This window comes from Cupressus sempervirens, chromosome 10 (genome assembly GCF_028749045.1).
Source record: "Cupressus sempervirens isolate cs-2001-9-10 chromosome 10, ASM2874904v1, whole genome shotgun sequence".
Classification (NCBI taxonomy): domain Eukaryota; kingdom Viridiplantae; phylum Streptophyta; class Pinopsida; order Cupressales; family Cupressaceae; genus Cupressus; species Cupressus sempervirens.
In genome coordinates, this window is record NC_143127.1 from 781,890,506 (window position 1) to 781,897,847 (window position 7,342).

Consider the following 7,342-nt stretch of genomic DNA (forward strand, 5'->3'; position numbering starts at 1 on the left):
AGAGCTCATACAAGGTAAGTATGTGATTCTAGGTGCTACAAGACCATGTTTCCAAGACCTACAATAACCTCTCTCTCTTTTTAGAGATTAGATTCCATTTTTGTTTTGTGGCCCCATCTCAAGTGATGCTGAAACTTGTAGTGTTGGTCGGTACTAAGGTGCCAACTACCAAATCTTTCTCACCATTCACTATGGGATCAAATTGTCTATTCTATTAGCTCTGGGTGGTTGGATAAACCCTAGCCCAAAATTTGTCCCATTCCATTAAGCACTCAAACATTCTTGGGCATGCCGAACCGAATCAACCCTAAGAGTCACTAAATGCCATAGAGAAACAATCTTTGATAGGGCATATGTCAGAGCTCATGTGAGCTATGAATGTAATTTTGGGTGCTGTACGACAATATTTCTGATACCTACAATAACCTCTCTCCCTTTTTGGAGATTTTTGTCACTTAGGTTCACACCCTTGTCCAAGGCCTATGAGTGAGGACAACCTAGTGAAACATGGAAACAACCTCCAAGCTGTGGGACTTGAACTACGAGGTTGAGTCTCTAGAGAAGGTCGGCTTCCTCTCTATTATTAGGGCACACATAACTACTCTTGAAAGGAAAAGGGGAAGAAGGAGATGTAGACAACAACTCTACCTTACCATAACTATGGAGGTGATGCACCAAAATAGAGTGTTCAGACTCATTTCTGCTCGTATATGCGCTACAAAACCAAAATAACATTCAAGAGACATACACATTCAGACTTTTTTTGATCTAATAACCACATGCAAATCAGGAAACCAAACTGAATAATACAAGGAAAGAGGAATCTCACTTATATATTATCCAATAGGAAAAAATAGATACAATATGCAGGCTATAGATCTCAACAATACACCAATGAGAGGCAAGAAGGATGCACATACACATTAATGGTTGAAGGAGATAAAACAAAAAATCATACAGTTCAGAGGCACAGGGAATTTTACACTACAGATCTATAAGCAGTAGCAGAGAAATCAGAAAGAGTCAACCCTAGAAAAAGATCACAGAATTACCTTTATAGTTCAGGCATAACTGAGGATTTTTGCATTACATTTACTTCTCACCTACTGGCATTAACTTCTCACCCTGGGAATCCAATCAAAGATCTGATTTGAAAATGGTTTGCGTACCAAAAAATCTGATATTTCTCTGAGAAAGAGCCTGGAGAAGATAGAAATGGCGCCCCAACATTCCCTGACATACTAAATAGATCGACTAGATGGATGGAGTGTCTTTCTGCACCTGGTATTCATTCTGAGTTGGTGGATTTTAATCATACAATTAGATTCGTGGTAAAACTTTGATCTCTTATCATTCTTGGTCTCATGAATCCATCAAAGTCAAACTCAACTAGGCTCTACAAGCCAGCTGGGCTATGTGGGCCAATGATACTCTTTATTTTTTGCCACCCTGGAAGTCCTTCTGTGGTTGACCACCTTTATTGAACTAATAGTGCCACCCTTCAAATATTAGTACTAACTGTGATGGTTACATTAACTGCCAGTCGTCGACTGTCAATCTCGATCGGGCTAGTGAGACACATTTCATTAGGGCGCTATGTCGCCAACATATACATCGTGTAGCTTCTCTATAGAAATACAATGCTGTCCATTGATCTAGATGCAGATTTGACGATCGTGAAGACTCGTCATGTGTCATACTTGCTTCTTACGTTGGGCCCCTCATATCTGGTGCCACCTCAACAATCGCACCATGCTTGAATGACACTTGGCCATCTTTAGCGCACATTCTTTGGTGAAACCTAGTCCCACGACACATATATGTTCTAACTTGGAATATGTGGTAGTTCCTCATTGGTCTAACAAAGCACCACACTGGAAAACTCAAGACTTGACCCCACAGAGCGGCCACGTGTCGACTAGGCACCATGTTGCTATGAGAGAATTGAGGTCAAATTCCCATAGTGCCATAGCGCCCAACTGATGACATGTCCTCTCTCTTGCACATGGCTCCCTCTGGTTCACCACCATGGCACTAGACTCCACCAACTGGGTAGATGGGGTATGAAATAGGACCCAAGCATTTGCCTAAAGCCCTCGCCCTTGATCTCTTCCATTGTTGCGAACCTTGCTGCCGACACTAGGATTCACCATAGAAATAACCTTCGGTCGGCTGGGCGCTATGTCACTATCAAAAAACTCGTGAGTTTTCTGATGGCGACATGGCACCTTGTCACCTTTTGAACTTTTCAGCCTATCATGAAACTAACCGCCTATCGCTATCCTTCCTGGTGATGCAACCTACCGCTATTAGACCTTTTCGTTGGGTGCTATGTCGCTATGAAGATTTCTTGGCCAACACGCGATAGCGACATAGCACCTGCGGTGCCGCAAAACTTTTTTGACTCACCCTTCATTGTAACCTGTTTGGTGAATGTGGACCCACCATGGCAACGTGTCATCAGGGTGCCATCTCGCTATCATAAATATCGTGCATCTTTTCCATAGTGCGATGGTGCCATCTGTTGATCTCCTTTGGTCTGATGGCAAAGAGCTTACGAGCTGCAAAAAAAATGTTATAAGGTCCAGAACTTGGTATTTTTCAATATTTCCATGGGTACTAAAATATTACTAATTGGGGAGGTGATCGTTGGGTGGGGTAACATTTGAATTTTGAAATTTGGTAGGGAAAATAAAATGTGGTAACATTCTGGCGACTCACAGGGGATGCAAGCCTGCTATGCATCAGACTAGTGCCTACAAAAAAATCCATTGGGCTATGGAGTCAAAAAATGGATCTGGAAGGTATAAATCTGAGAACTGCAAAAAACTCTAACCTTTCTGCGAGGAAAAAAAAACATTGAAAACCCTAGCTCTACCTTTGTAACCTCAAAACTATCAAAACTTTAGAAGCTGGCAACTCAAAGAGAGAACCATGTGCATGCACACTTTATTGAAAAGCAAGAAACAACAGAAAGAACTAAACTAATTATGTACATGGATCCACAAATTTTCAAAACAACACTTTAGATAGATCCCATTGATTGGAATGGGCAAAATCTCTCCATTTGGCCTGCTCAACTAAAATGCATTAGCCTGTTTGCAACTAGCAATCAGATAGGGGCCACTCCATATTGCATCGAATTTGGAATGTCTTCCTGGTTTTACTTTGTCTGAATCCCACTTTAGAACTAAATCTCCTTCTCTAAAGGTCCTTACCCTAGCATTCTTGCCAAAACTCCTCTTCATCTACTGTTGATGTATCTCTAGGTTTTGCATAGCCTTATTTCTCTTTTCTTCTAGTTCAATCAGCTCTGCCATTCTTACTAACATGGTATTATCTTCAATCAATTCTAGCTGATGAGCCAACTCCAAGGATGGGAATTCTAATGAAATTGGGAGTCTGGCCTCCCTACCATATACTGGCACAAAAGGTGAATTCCCAACAGATCTCTTGGGTGTTATCCTATCAGCCTATAGAGCAGTTCTTAATTTCTTATGCCAGACCCTCTGATTGTCTTCTATTTTCCTCTTCATGATTCTGATCAGATTCTTGTTGGAAGACTCAGCCAAACCATTACCCTGGGGATAGTAATTTGATGATGTGCTCAGGTAGATATTGTGATTCATTGCCCATGCACAAATCTGGGTTCCAACAAAAGACTTGGCATTGTTCGAAATGATAGTAGAAGGAGCACCAAATCTAGATACAATTCCATCAAGGAATTCAACAACTGATGGTTCTGTGGCATCCTTCAAGGCAACTGCCTCTGTCCATCTAGTGAAATAATCAGTAGAAGCCAAAATTCATTTATGACCTGCACTAGATGGAGGATTAATGGGGCCTATAAAATCCAACCCCCACTAGGTAAAGGGTTGATCCACCTGAATAGGATGAAGGGGGAGAGCTTCAAGCCTTTGTTTGCCTAAAAATAAAGCACATTTCTCACATTTTCTCACATATCTATAACAATCATGGAACAGAGATGGCCAATAATAACCAACCCTCATGATCTTCATGGCAGTTGTTCTTGCAGAGAAATGGCCACCATCAGGGCCATCATGAAGTTCCTTAATCATCCTCTCAGCCTGATCCTCTCCAACGCATCTCAACAGGGTTCCATTAAAATCTCTTCTAAATAGGATACCATCAATTACAACATAGGGAATGGACTGTAGTCTATATTGTCTCCTTTTAATCCTGTCCAATCCTTGAGGGTATCCATTCCTTGACAAGAACCTGTTCATATCATTTATCTAGCTCCTTGGACCATTAACATTTCCTTCCTCCTGCTGCTCTGTTATGACCATAGCAACCTCTTCATCAGAATCTTGGCCTGATAACATTTCCTTGCACAATCCTCTCCCTCTTACCAGCTTGGTAATCTGAATATCAACATCATACTCCATTACCTTAGTGATCCATCCAGCTCTCTTTTCACAGATATCCTTTCTTAATAGGAAGTCTTTTACACTGGCATGGGGCACCAAAAAATGGATCCTATTGTTGGATAAGAGGTGTCTGAATTTCTTCAAGGCTCTGATGACCGCAAGGGCCTACTTTTCAACAAAGCTATACTTATCCTCATATTCCTTGAGCCCTTCACTAAAGAAGGCTATGGGCTGCTCCTCATCCTTATCATTTGTTTGAGTCAAGACAGCAGAGATACTTGACTCACCACCTAGAGTGTAGAGGATGAAATCTTTCTCAAAATTTGGATTCATGAGAGTAGGGGCTGAGGCTATGGCTACCTTGATTTCTTCAAAAATCTTCTTCCCTTCCTTGGTCCATGAGAAGACCATACCTTTCTTAAGAATAGCTGTAAGAGGTTTCACCATGGTAGCAAGATTAGGAATAAACCTTCTTACAAAATTTATCCTACCAAGGAAACTTTGCAGCCCCTTCTTGTGTTTAGGAAGAGGAGGGGCAAGTATTGCATTTATTCTTTCTAGATCAATGGTCAACCCATCCTCAGATACAATGTGTCCCAATAATTTTCCTTGGCTTGTAGCAAAGACACACTTAGTTGGGTTAAGGGAAAACCCAAACTCTCTACATCTTAGAAATACCTGTCTTAGATTATCAAAATGATCTTCTACATTTTTTGAATATATAGTTATATCATCAAGGTATACTAAGACAAACTTGTCAATTAATTTTTTAAAGGCCATCTCCATAGCCTTTTGAAATGTGGCACCTACATTTGTTAGTCCAAATGGCATCTTGCAATAAGCATAGGTGCCCCATTTAGTAGTAAATGCTATCTTATGTATTTTAGATTCTTTAACCAGCACTTGATTATAACCAGAGAATCCATCAAGAAAAGAGAATCTCCTTGAACGACTGACCTTGGATAGGATCTGCTCCATGGAAGGGAGAGGATGGTGATCTTTAAGGGAAGCCTGATTGAGGTCTCTAAAGTCCACACACAGTCTAATTTCTCCATTCTTCTTCCTTATAGGGACAAGGTTAGCTACCCATGATGAGTGTTTGATAGGAAATATTATATTAGCCTCTATCAACTTGGATAGTTCTTTTCTCATTAGAGGTTCAATCTTAGTATTCACTAGCCTCTATTTTTGCCTTACTGGTTTGGCCTTATCAATTAAATCTATGATATGCTGAAACAAACTAGGGTGAAATCCTTTTAAATCATCATATGTCCAAGAAAATACATCATTAAATTCTTTACATAGATGGAAGAAGTTTTCTTGCTCAGTTTCGGAACATACCTTCCCCATATTCAAAAGATTTTCATCAGCAATCATAACTAGGGCATAATCATCCTTTTCTGCAGCTAGATTCATTCATTTGCCTCTTGTTTGATCATCAAGATTAAAGACACTCTCCAAGGTAATGAGACCCTTGGGCAACTTGTTAGAACTAAGATGAATGATCTGATCACCATACCGATCTTGCAGTCTTGATTGGTTTCTATTTGAGAATTCTGCCTCATTCTACAACAAACTCACAATTTGCTCATCAGAATCAAACACCTGCCAATGAGTGTTGTTTTCAGGGATGGCAGGCCTCACTACCACCCTTATTTGTTGCTTCTTCTCTTCCTCAAGATTCCCTGGTATATCATAAGCTACACCCACTGATGCAAGTCTATTAACATGTCTATTTTCTTTCTTAGGAATGCTCTGAATATTAAATGCATTGAAGCCCTCAAGCAAATCCCAGACTCTTTGTTTGTAAGACTTGAGCAGGCCATTTTTGGTGATATTCCTATTTCTCACTTGGCTAACTACCAAATCACTATCCCCATATACTCTCAAGGCTTGAATTCCTCTCTTTTGGGCAAGTAAGAGACCTTGAATCAAAGATTCGTACTTGGCCACATTATTAGTGCAACTGAATTGGAGCCTAAAGGAGAAGTAGTGTCTTATTTGTGTAGGAGAGATCAGCATAACACCAGACCCTGATCCATTTCTATTCCTTGAGCCATCAAAGTACATACTCCATATTTCACTTATATCATCATTAGTCCCAATTAAATCAAGAACTTGAGCATCTTTCTCTATTATGCAATATGTACTAAGACCTGTCTCAAGAGTCTCTAACATAGGCTAAAACTGATATGCATTAGCCCACTCATCCAATAAGAAATTAGGAATTTCTGCTATGGAAGTGGCCGGCTCATTTACTATGTCATTTTCATCCATCTCTAGAATAGAGCAATTCATGTTGATGGGATTGGGGTTGTAAGATTTAGTGTGATGAAGGGCTTGAGGTTCTGCTCTAATTGAGGCATTGGCTCCATATCTGGTCTTAAATGACATATATGACCAATCAGTAGATATGAATCCACCAATTTGAGCAATGAAGTCTCTTGAAAGATAGATAGCAAAATAGGGCTTGACTTCAGCAACAGATATGTCTTGAATCACAGTGCAACCAGGGCATGCATGTAGGGCCATCTCCATATTCCTAAGGATACCTATAGTTTTGACAATACTACCATCTAATTGTAACAAATCCCTAACAATGGGCTCATATTTCATTCCTAAAGCATCATCAACACACCTAGGCATTACTGAGCTACTAGCCCCTGAATCTATCATGCAATTGTGGACTAATTTGCCCCCTATAATCAGAGAAACATAGAATGGGGGAGGTCTAACCTTTTTACTTGTCTCCACATCCCCTGCTGGTTGTACTAGACTTGTGGCACTCTCCATGGTAGATGGCTGATCCTTGGGTTCAATCTTCTCTAACTCTTGCTATAGTATCCTCTTCTACATTGGTATGGTAGCAACAACATCCCACATAGAGATATTCACATTGGTCTTCTTCATTTTCTCTACCACATTAAATGGTGCATTAGGAACTTTGGTAG